Below are 12,928 nucleotides of genomic sequence, written 5' to 3' on the forward strand. Positions count from 1 at the left end.
CGGCAGGGCATGGCTGGAGAGCAGCCCTGAGGAGAAGAACCTGAGGGTGCTGATTGACGAGAAGCTCAACATGAGCCAGCAATGTGCAACCGCAGCCTAGAAGGCCAACCTCATCCTGGGCTGCATCCGAAGAAGTGCGGCCAGCAGGTCAAGGGAGGTGATTCTCTTGTGAGAGAGAGGCCACTCTCATGAGACCCCACCTGAAGTACTGCATCCAGCTCTGGACTCCCCAAAATAAGAAGGATATGGACCTGCTGGAGCACATCCAGAAGCAGGCCACGAGGATGATCCGATGACTGAAGCCCCACTCCTATGAGGAGAGGCTGAAAGAGTTGGGGCTGTTCAGCCTGGAGAAGAGAAGGCTCCGGGGAGATCTTCTTGTGGCTTTCCCATACATAGAAGGGGCCTACGGGAGAGCTGGGGAAGGACTTTTTACTAGGGCATGTAGCGATAGGATGAGGGGGAATGGCTTTAAACTGGAAGAGGGCAGGTTTAGATTAAACATCAGGAAGAAATTTTTCACTTTGAGGGTGGTAAGGCACTGGAACAGGTTGCCCAGAGAGGTTGTTGAGGTCCCATCCCTGGAGGTGTTTAAGGCCAGGCTGGATATGGCCTTGGGCAACTTGGTCTAGTGGGAGGTGTCCCTATCTATGGCAGGGGGTTTGGAACTCTATGATCTTCAAGGTCCCTTCCAACCTAAACCATTCTATGCTTCTATAATTCTATATTCAAGTTTGTGCTCACTACCTCTTGTCCTATCATTGGGCACCACTGAAAAAAAGATTGTTCGCATCCCCCTGGCACCCTACCTTTAAGCATTTGTAAGCATTAATAAGATCTCCCCTCAATCTTCTTTTCTCTAGACTGAAAAGACCCTAGTCCCTCAGCCTTTCCTCAGAAGAGAGATGTTCTAATCCCCTAATCATCTTTGTAGCCCTTTGCTGGACCCTCTCCAGCAGTTCCCTGTCCTTCTTGAACTGGGGAGCCCAGAACTGGACACAACGCTTCAGATGTGGCCTCACCAGGGCAGAGTAGAGGGGAAAGATAACCTCCCTCGACCTGCTGGCCACACTTTTCTTCATGCACCCCGGGAAGCCATTGGCCTTCTTGGCCACCAGAGCATATTGCTGTCTCATGGTCATCCTGTTGTCCACCAGGACTCCCAGGTCCCTTTCCACAGAGCTGCTCTCCAGCAGGTCAGCCCCCAACCTGTACTGATGCATGGGGCTATTCCTCCCCAGATGCAGTACCCTACACTTGCCCTTGTTGAATTACATAAGGTTTCTCTCTGCCCAACTCTCCAGCCTGCCCAGGTCACGCTGTAAGGCGGCACAGCCTTCCGGCGTGTCAGCCACTCCTCCCAGTTTTGTGTCATCAGCAAACTTGCTGATCGTACGCTCTATCCCGTCATCCAGGCCATTGATGAATATATTGAACTGGACCCAGTACTGACCACTGAGGAACACCACTTGTTACTGACCTCCAACTAGACTTTGCACCATTAACCACAACCTTCTGAGCTCTATCTGCCAGCCAGCTTTGATGCAGCCCAGGATACTGTTGGCCTTCTGGGCTGCCATTGCACATTGCAGGCTCAGGTTGAGCTTCTTATCAACCAAGTCCTTCTCCTCAGGGATGTCCTCAATCCATTCTCCATCTATTGGAGATCAGGCATGAAGACACCTATATGGAGCTGACATACATGACACAAAATTGTGGAAATACTTACACTTTCTGCAATAGCAAATGAAGGTCAAAGGATATATGTATGCCAGGGCATCTCAAATGCCACTGGGCATTTATGTTCAGGCTCATCCTTAGACATTATAGGTAATGTAAATGCCTACTTCTGTACTTGATCCCATCCCTTATTTCCTGTTGAATTTAAAATCTGTTCTTATCACTGATTTCTATAAATAAATGTAGATCCAAAAGGTTGTTTTGGGCAAAAAAACCTCACACTTTGCCTTTGTACAACTTTAGCAATTTAATCAAGATACAACAAGTAGTTGTTTCCGATTCCATTACAACAATGTAAGGGTATTTGGAAGGAGGAGTGGTTGGAGGCGGCAACCACACTCCTAACAGAATTCAACAAACAATAATAAAAGAAACTGCCCAGACTAATAAAAAGAAGACTCACTAATACATTTACAACTGTCATAGACAAAATCCTTTAGATTTCTGACCCTTTTCTTTGGTGTTACACTCATCCAAAGTTCCTCTGGGTCCTCCTGAGGTCAAGAGAAATAAGGTTGTGTGGGGTTACAGTGGAGTCACACAAGCACCCCACAGTCATTGCCAGAAGTGTGGTGCCTGTGGTCTCCTTGGGCCACGAGATCACTTGGGGCTCCCTGTGTGTCTTCAAAGAAAGAGAAAAATTCTATATCACCACCATGTAACATTGAAAAAGGGACTGAGATGTCGAAAACAATATATTAACACCCAAAGCTACTATTTCTTAGGCTGGAAGTCCATTATTATTATTGCAAGATGAGACATATAAAGGATCTATAATCCAACAAAGCAATGTAACAGAAACAAATCATGATTCAGTATAATTGTGTCTCCGGAGTAAGAAATGTACTATCTATCTGCAATACAAAGCACTAGAAATTAATACCCAGTTCATCAAAAATAAAGCGTGTCGTTTCAATTTAAGGAACTATTTCAGGTGAGAATCCTGCAACACCAGACTATATATATATATACAGAATATATATTTTAACTGATCATGCTAATTCAGTCATGCACTTCATCAAGTACACAGTGTTTTTAATAAAATCAACAATTTTTACTGTATTTTCATTTCTTCAGTATCGGTTTTCTTCAGACTAACTTTCCCCTTATGTTCAGGTTACTCTGTGTACTGTGTGTTGAAATCCTCGAGGATCATATAGAAAAGATTGATTAGCATTTTTAATACAGTCTTTCTACAGAAGACATTTTGGTAGTTTCAAAAAAGATGGAGAGAATATCATTTACAACATGACCTTTACCACCTGAAGAAGTTAAAGTTATAATGAGGTTTCCCATGCTATTTGCAGGAAGTATTACAAACTTGATGAGGTATATACACCTGATTTTTACTGACATCATGGTATTTGGGATGCTGAGATGTCATTTTAAGATAAATTTTTCCTCACGACCTGCTTTGTTACTAAAAGCTTAATTCTGGTTTTATTTCTATGTATAATTTAAGGTGCACTGAGTCATACTTGGTAATTAAGAGCCAATTTGACTCAAACTCTTTCCTTGATTTGGTGTTACAACCTAGAAAGTCTTTTGAACTTCTTTCTTTGCTTGAACTGTCCTTTTCCACAGATTGGACTGGGTTTCTCTACTCCAGAATTCTGATCAAGACAGGGAAAATGAAGTTTTGTGTCAGGGTTATGACCTTAACAACATTTAAAACAGCCTGTTTTGCTGCTGCAGGGAGAGCGAAAGCCCTTAACACATTTTGGCCCCCCAGGGGACTGTCACATTGTGATCTGATGTGCTGTCTCCCTGCCAAGTGAAGAACCAGATCTTGAAGTCATGACGGGTTCTTCTAACTAGCACTCACAGAAAGTGTCCTTTGACATGGGAAGATAGTTTGATATTTTTTATGACTGTATAATCATTCCCACTGTGCTGCCTGTGCAATAAAAGTGTCTTCAAAAGATGTGCCCCATTATAATTTTCTCACAGAAACATCAATCAGCTATGAACAAATCAGCACAGAAAAATAATAAAGCACAGTGAAATGAATCCCCAAGAAAAGCTTCCTGTTTTAATTGGTCATCTTATTATAAAATTCTCTGTGATCTATTTCAAGTCTGTGAACTCCCACTGACAGATGCGCAACCCTTACAGAGATTCATTGGTGGATTATTCTGAAAAATTAATAAATAAGAACAATAACGTGTGTATTTGTTAATTGTCAATTTTATTTTAAACATGTATTTTTAAAAATACCTGAGCAAAAGACCAATTGAAAGAGGAACTAATATCTTTTATCTGTACTATTTAGGCATCCCGATAGTGAATATGTTTAATATGGTATTGATAGAGCTGCAATTTCTTAGTTCAGTCAGCAAACCCTGGTAAAATTCTTGCATGAAAACTAATTGCAACAGAAACAAGAATGGGCCTGTGGTTTTGCAGAAAATTAAGGTTTCTACTTCAGGAAGATAAACTATTGTGAATTTTGTTCAGAAACTTCTGCTTTGGAGTGATTTCAAACCTAGATTAAAAAGAAAAAAAAAAAACAACTCAGAGGCTGAGGACTGCATAACGGGGTAGCTTTTATGCATTACACACTGCTGGTTACCTATGCACAGGTAGAGCATGATTGCCAGGTCACACAACCATTTCAGAAAAGAGTAAGTGCATCAGTCACAAGTAGGAGTAAATAAATCTGATATTTTAATTAAAAAAAAAAAAAAGAGAAAGATTTATGATTTTTTTTTTTTTTTAATTGTGTAAAATTGCTTAGCTATCAAAAAGTTATGTGGCAGATTTAATACTTTGCTAAGCAGGGAGAGATGCAATCTTAGAAACAACGGCTATAAAATATTTATTTAAAACATTGTTCAGTAGTTAACTATTGTCACTAGTGACAATGATTAATGCATTTTACTGGACAGTGGTATTCAACACCATCCTTCTTATATATTGTGTTTTTCTTAATCTTTTCATGCAAATTTCATCTCAATAACTCCAACTCATTCTAATATTATAACAAAAACTATTGGAGTTTTGGGACTAAGTCAGTTTGAGAACATTCAAATGAACCGAGATTTTTGGACTGACTCTAATTTCTTCCAGATACCAGTCTTCCAATAAAAAGCACTACAGTTCAGCGTAACTGGAGCCTTTTATTTGGGTAAGACCTGGAATACAGAAAGAAGTCTTTTGCAGTGCAAGAACAAAGCAATTTGACAGAACACGATGGAAAGATTTCACAACAGCTTCCTGAATAAGTGTTTTTTAGCTTGTTATCTTACCTGAAGGCCCAAGCTTGTGGTAAAATAGGGAAATATTTATGCACAAATTAATTTTAGGTTTCAATCCTTTGTTAAGAAAATCTACAAGTTTTCTTTTTCTGGAGGGGGGGGGAGTGTGTGTGTAAGAAAGCATTCATAAATAATTGGATAAAGAGTAGGGATGAAGATACTGAAATACTTGATGGACAGTGCTCTAAAAAAGTCTTACTACTATGAGTTGCTCTCACAGTTGCCCCTTCCACTCATAATTATTAGCTTAAGGAAAAATCATCTTATCTACCTGCTTTCCCTGTAGACTGCAGTCTGTTGTATTCCTGCTCAGTGTCCCACTTTCTATTTATACGCTTGGCTGTGCTGCTTTCTCTTTCATTCTCTCCCAGTTCAACCCACCCTTCCTCTTTATCGGAGTAGATTCCCATGCATGTGGTCAGAAGGACATATGTACACTATTCTATGGGCTGGAGCTTAGATCTGTGCAGATCTGGGATCAAACAAGGAGAGAAACCTGAACTGAAGTTGAGTATTTGCAGGTGAATAATGCAATGTCTGACTTTTGCGTCTATTCTTTGATTCATTATCTTTACTGTATATTAGTTGTTCCCATAGGAAATAATAAAAACAAAACAAAACCACATCTAATCTTTGAATTTTTTACTTAGTTAAGGTCTAAGTCTCATCACCCTCCTCAGATCTGTGCAAGAGCCTGAGAGTGTGATCAGATGATCTGCTGATCTGATGCTGAAGATTGTGGCCCTGTTCCTCTTCCCCTCACATCCAGCAACGCATTCCTGTTCTCCTGCTGATTTTCCTCCCTGAACTGGCTCCTTGAATGACCAGATGTTCCAGTGCAATAAATGGAGAGCACAGTGGCTGAAAGTTTGGGAAAGGCAGCCCAGGACAATCCCTGTGATTGGCAGCTAGCCATAGGACTCCTTGTCTCATACTGTCAACCCTGAGCCATATTTTAGGGACAGGTAACATTGGGACCTCAGTTGCAGATTTGCCACCTTACATAAGATAACAAAAGTCATTGGCCCACTCTACAGTTACTGCAATTCCTTAGCCCTCAATAAGAAAAAGTATCTTGCTTGTGTCCTACTTCCAGGACTACTTAAACTTTTACTACATAGATTTCTATGGACACTTAGTCCAGCAGTGGAGGGATGATTTTATTTTATTTTTCCTCCATAAATTTTATACTGATATTTATGTCCTACTGAGTACATTGGGGTTTTTATAGCATATTTAAGATATTTTTTGGCCCAGTATATGCATCAGTAATTTAGTTCTGGGTTGTTGGGTTTTTTTTGTGCTGTCACTTCTAAAGCTCTACTTTTTTTGTTAGCTTTAAAGAAATTGGGCATAATTATGGGAATAACAGAGAAACTTTATTTTTTTAGTATATGTAATAGCAACAAACTAATTTAAGATAGACACAAAGCTCTACAATTAAATGAAATTTACAGTGTTGCCGTTGATTTTGGTATGAAAGAGCTCAAGATATTAGACTCTCACTAATTAATGAGTACTTCCAAGGACTAGGTTAGAAAAGCCTAGGGGGTGTCTCTTCTGCTTCTCTTGGGATTCTCTCTGAGTTTGATAATATTTACAGCAGACTTGCACATTTGGCCTACCAGATGTTCATTCTTGATTGAGTCACAAAAGACTATGCACAAGTAGTACCTGCTGGTGTCCTTGTATCCATTGTCTGGTCGCATGATTAGGTTTAATCAACATAAGTAAGTGATTCAGAGGGAATTAGTAAATCCAGAGAAGCTACTGGGAATTATTTCTGGGGATTTTACATATGCATTCTGTTACTAGTGCACTGGGGCTTTAAGTACCTTTGTTATATAAATGAAATGTTATTTGCAATATTTTTGACAATGAAATACAGTTTTTCACATCCAAAAAAGGAGATGGAAAACAGGTCCCTATTACTAAAACATATTTCAGAAAATTTTTAAGGAAATTATTAGCAGAAAACTAACTTTATTGCAAACTCTTTTGGATTCACTGATCTTCTCCCCCCCCCCCCGCCCCCGTCCCTCTCCTGTATCCCTTCATTTAGATATGTATAACTCTTTTTTTTTTGTTGCTGGGTATAAAAAACAAAACAAAATGGAAAAAAAAACCCACACAAACCAAACCAACATAGTTTATTGGATGAGAAATAAGAAAAGCTATTAAACTTTACTAAATTATTATTTCTATGTAACTCTTGTTCACATCATTTCACAATGGATATCTTTTCTGATTAATCTCCCAGTTCCTACAAAATTAGATATACAAATAAAGATAAATACCATATAATCAATATATACTTACAGAGGACACAGAAATCCAAAATTATTCAAAAAGCAGTAACATTTTGTTGTGGAACTCTGTGGACATTTTGAAATCTTGCTCTGAGGGGAAAAAAAAACAAAGCCAAACTCAAAAAAGTGTCACTAAGATGTAGTTTTTAGAAAGTGTTGATTTTTTAAAGGATTTCCAGTTATTTTATGAAAAAAAAAAAAAATTAAGCAGGATTAGCAAATGGGTACTATTTGTACAGTTGCTTCTCTCTCAATAGACAGTAAAGTCAGCATTTTTTTGTATGTGAATGTTAGGACTTTTCTAATTCTAGATATTTAAAAAAAAAAAAAAAAAAAGAAATCTACCGCTGAGTTAGTAACTCATAAACCCTTTATGTTAAATTTAGAAAAGAGCTGCTATTTGGTCATGATTCACCTGACCTATTTTATACACCTCCATCTTTAAAATTACATTAATCTTATCCTAGAAGACAACTATTCAGCTGCCTCTGTATGTCTAAAGGTCTCAGAAATCCTTACTCGTCTGTGCATGGACGAGTAACTGAATCAGGTGTCTACATCTGAGCATGAGAAAGTGTCCAAGATAATTTGACCTTGATTTTTTCCAACTCAAATAAAAATAATGGCATGCGTAAAGAATAATTTGTCCTAATCGTCTAAGCGCCTCCAAAAGTCAGAAAGTGATGATATCATAGGAATAACTGAAACATGATGGGATAACTCGCATGACTGGAGCATCACAATGAACGGCTATAGGCTGTTTCATAAAGACAGGCAGGGAAGAAGAGGAGGAGTTGTCACACTGTGTTAAGGAGAACCTTGAATGTATAGAAGTCAACCACGGCAATTGTGGAAGCCCTATTGAATGCCTCCGGGTCCAGATCAGAGGGGTTGTCTCCAAAAGGGACCTTACAGTAGGCATCTGCTACCGACCTCCAAACCAAGACAAAAAGGCCAATGAAGGAATATTTGGGTCACTTAAGCAGCTTTGGTTCAACAAAACCTGGTTCCTATCATGACTTCAGCTACCCAGACATTTGTTGAAAGAACAATACAACAGTTCACATCATTTCATCAAGTTCCTGGAATGCGTAGAAGACTGCTTCCTCATACAAATGTTAGATGTGCCAGCAAGTAATGAGGCACTGCTGGACTTGCTACTCACAAACCAAGAAAACCTGCTTTGCAGTGTCTTGGTTAGTGATAGCCTTGGCTGTAGTGATCACAATATTGCGGAGTTTGGTATCCTGCTGAGCATGCTGAAGGTTAGTACTAAGACGCAGGTTTTAGATTTCAGAATAGCAAACTTCAGCTCTCTCAGAGCTCAACTGGGAGGGATTTTGCAGGAAGCTTCCATGGAAGATAAAGGAGCTGCTGAGTCCTGAGAATTTTTCAAGAACACTCTCCTGGAAGCACAAAAACAGTTCATCCCCTTTAAAGATAAGGGAAGTAGGCGGAGCAAGACAGCCTTGTTTTAACTGAAAGCTTCTGAGACTGCTCAAATCCAAAAGAGAAGTCTACCAGAGATGGAAAAGTGGACAAATACCCATTTAGAACTACTAGGTTAATGCCAGGGTGTGCTGAGATGCAGTTAAAAAACCAAAAGCTCAGCTTGAATTGAAATTGGCCAGACATGTCAAAAACTACAAGAAAGGGTTCTTCAGCTACATAAACAAGCAGAAACAGAAGGAAAATGTTAACCCGCTGTTAAACAGGAGAGGTGAATTAGTCACCAACAATGCTGAAAAGGCAGAGGTTCTCTACACTTCCTTCACGTCTGTCTTTACCAGCACTGTTGGGCCCCAGGCCTTGGGAACAAAAATTCAGGCTGATGCAAACACAAACCCGCCATCTGTGAAGGAAGCATTGTTATGTGAACCATTACAGGAGCTTGACCCCCAGAAATCGATGGGCGCTGATGTTATCCACCCAAGTGTGTTAAGAGAGTTGGCTGATGTCATTGCAAGTGGCTCGCTATAATCTTTGAGAAGTCATGGAGATTAGGGGATGTCCCAGAAGACTGGAAGAAGGCTAATGTCACCCCCGTCTACAAGAATGGCTTAAGGGAGGATCCAGGAAATTATAGGCCCATCATTCTTACTTCAGTACCTGGGAAAGTTATGGAATGAATCACAAGTCAAATGAAACATATGATTGAGAAAAGCCAGCACGGATTCACCAAGGGCAAATTGTGCTTGTCAAACCCGATCACCTTCTACAACAAAATAACCTGCTCAGTTGATGTGTGGCAAGTGGTGGACATTGTCTACCTGAATTTCTCCAAGGATTTCAACACAGTTCCTCACAGCCTCCTCCTAGAGCAACTGATGTGTTACAGTCTAGACAAGTGGTCTGTGCAGTGGGTGGGGAACTGGCCAACAGGCTGCACGCAGAGGGTGGTGGTAAACAGCTCCTTTTCAAACTGGCAACCTGTCACAGGTGGGGTCCCCCAGGAACCGACACTGGCCCCAGCACTGTTTAGTGTCTTCATAAGTGATCTGGATGATGGGATCAAGTGTACCCTGACAAAGTTTGCTGATGGTACCAAACTGAATGGGGAAGTGGACACTTTGGAAGGGAGACCCATCCTGCAGGGAGACCTGGATAGGCTGGAAGAGTGGGCTAACAAGAACCTTAGCAAGTTCAATAAGGACAAGCAGAAGGTCTTGCACCTGGGAAAACATAATCCAGGAGTGCAGCATAGACTGGGATCTACCCAGCTGGGGATCAGCTCTGTGGAAAGGGATCTGGGGGTCCTGGTGGACAACAAGCTCAATATGAGTGAACAGTGTGCTGCTGCAGCAAAGACAGGCAACAGGATGCTGGGTTGCATCAACACAGGCATCACCAGCAGAGATAAAGAAGTCATTATCCCACTCTACTTAGTGATTGCCAGGCCACATCTGGAATACTGTGTTCAGTTTTGGTCCCTGCTATGCAAAAAAGATGTGGACAGGTTGGAGAGGGTCCAGAGGAGGGCCACAAAGATCATCAAAGGACTGGGAAGCCTGTCATATGAGGAAAGGCTGTGAGAACAGTTTTTGTTCAGCCTTGAGAAAAGAAGGGAGACCTTATCGCCATCATCCAGTATTTAAAAGGTGGCTAAAAGAAGATGGAGACTCACTTTTTACAAGGAGTCACATGGAAAAGATGAGGGGTAATGGGTACAAGTTACTCCTGGGGAGATTCCAATTAGACACAAGAGAAAAACAAATTTTGCAATGAGAACAATCAACCATTGGAATAATCTCCCCAGGGAAGTGGTGGTTTGGCTATCATTGGAGGCTTTTAAGATTCACCTGGACAGGGTGCTAGGCCATCTCGTCTAACCCATGCTTTTGCCAAGGAAGGTTAGACCAGATGATCCCTTCCAGCCTGGTATTCTATGATTCTGTGATTTTCTGAAAGTAAAGTCAAATGAGCACATAATAATCCTTTCTACTAATATAATTACTAATCTAATCTTTTACTAACAGTGCAAACAATTTTTTAGTTTTTCTCAGGAGCAACAGAGTTTGGAGCCAAAATCAAAAAGGGCAGAGGAAAAGCAAAGGAGACACACTTAAGGCCTACCTACACCTCTGTAATGGTTCCTACAGACTGTTTTACCAGTGGCCTAAGTTCAACCAGTATTCAAAAATGTTTTTCAAATACCATGTACAAGGTACTCTGTCCCACTCCTCAAGCCTTGATGTAGATAAACTATTTCTTTTGAAATTTCCACAAATATTGTAGGTCTTTTTACAAAATATTTCTACTTGCATATCCTACATTTTGTCAGTCTTTTTCATGTTCTGATCACAATTATTACTGAAGATTGTCAGTTTAAACCATCATTCCCTATCTATTTTTAATTGATGGTGTTTATTTCAACTATAAAGAAATGCACTGAAAGGAAAATGAAACAGTGGCTTTAATTTTCAGGTTTTAGGCAAAAAATCTGGATGTTCTGTGAAAGCTGTGTCAAATCCCTCACTTTTTGTGGCTTACGCACACAACTTAGAGTAAAAGTGTACAGGCTTTGAAAACTGTAAACAGACTCTGTGGGCAGCCATAGAAGTCAGAGCAAGACAGAAATAAAAAAAAACAAAACTGGCAACCTTGTCTTAATCATCCTCATTTATTCCACCCAAAGAGACTTACCACTTAAAAGAAAGCATGTGGAACAAATTATTTACCTAGAAAAAGACTTCTGCCTTTGTGGAAGTGAATGGCAATTCCTTATTTCTTTGGGCACCTACTGAATATTTTTCCAAATTGTATTTCTTTAGTAGGATCTCCTGAGATTGTCTCCAGTCCTCTAGAGAAACAAATGAGAAAAAAGTCCTTCTCCAAATACTACTGTGGCTTATATAAGGGTTTCTTTGCTTGTCAGGAAATTTGCAGCCTTTCCTTTTTTCATCTTTTGTCTTCAAAAAAATACCTGAGGAAAGGTAATAAAATACAAGCAGATAATGCAGTCAGAAAGCAATCTTTCAAAAATAAAAGAGGCTGGACATATTTCTCCTGGATGACTAAACATTTTTGGTAGCTGTGTGTGCCCCTTTCACCTTTATATAGGTGCTGTCCTACCTTGTCACTGAAAGCTTTAGAAAGGAAGTAAAACATATTTGCCAAAATCATATGATAAGCTAGAAAAAAACAGCCAAATTAATGGGCCCTGTCATTTTATTTTCAAGACCTTGGAAGAAAGCAAATAAATTCACCAGAAGGGACAGTTACATGTTACCAAAATCTTTTCCTGTGCTCTGAGTATTGCCAGAGAACTGAGATGAGTTTTGCATTCACAAATGAAACATGACACAATCTTGTTTTGCATGGGCTTGTTTTCTGTAATGAAAGTTTTACACAGCTTGGCTTCATGAAGTAAAATGTTGATTGAAAATATTTGTGACAGTTGTGGGTAGTTAACAAAGTTGCTATTAAAGTACTTCAATGAAATGTTGCTACTTTAAATGCTAGGTATTAAGTTGGTTGGAATATACAACAGCATCTGCAGACACTATACTGTCTATCTCTGAGCTCACATTCCATTAAATGAGTCACTTTTCCTGACTGAAACTGCATTTGCTCAGTGGAAACAGTAGTTACTTACTGTCCTTGTTTGAGGTAAAACAGAACCAATTTTCTGTTCAGTAATTTTACTTTGCAGCTAAGTCTCTTCTAATTACTGAAATTAACTGCATATTGTGCAGAAACTGTTCAGTTTCAACAGTGATAGGGCCTATGTTTATAATTGATGCCAAAGAGCGGTATGTGGAGAGGCTCTTGCTTATACTTCTTGCTATAACAACCAAGGCCAGCTACTTGGCTATTTGCCCTGTTGGAGGGTCAGAAGAGGAAAAGTGTAGAGGGGTCGCATCTGCAGGGAGAAGCAGACAAAACAGGTGTCCCAAAACTAACCAATAGGATATTCCATCCCATCTGAATCATGCTCAGTATAAAAGCTGAGGGATCAAAGTGTCATTCCTCTTTCTCCAATGGCCGGTGTCTGAGGAGGACTCTGTCTGTTCGTCTGCCTTTTGTCCCTATCCTGAATGCAGATAGGGAATCCAGATCCCATCTGTCACTGAGTCCAGTCTGGGACTTCCCCTGTGCCTGTCAATGATGTGATTGTCATCC

The sequence above is a fragment of the Charadrius vociferus genome, unplaced genomic scaffold (assembly GCF_000708025.1).
Source record: "Charadrius vociferus isolate BGI_N301 unplaced genomic scaffold, ASM70802v2 scaffold9, whole genome shotgun sequence".
NCBI lineage: Eukaryota > Metazoa > Chordata > Aves > Charadriiformes > Charadriidae > Charadrius > Charadrius vociferus.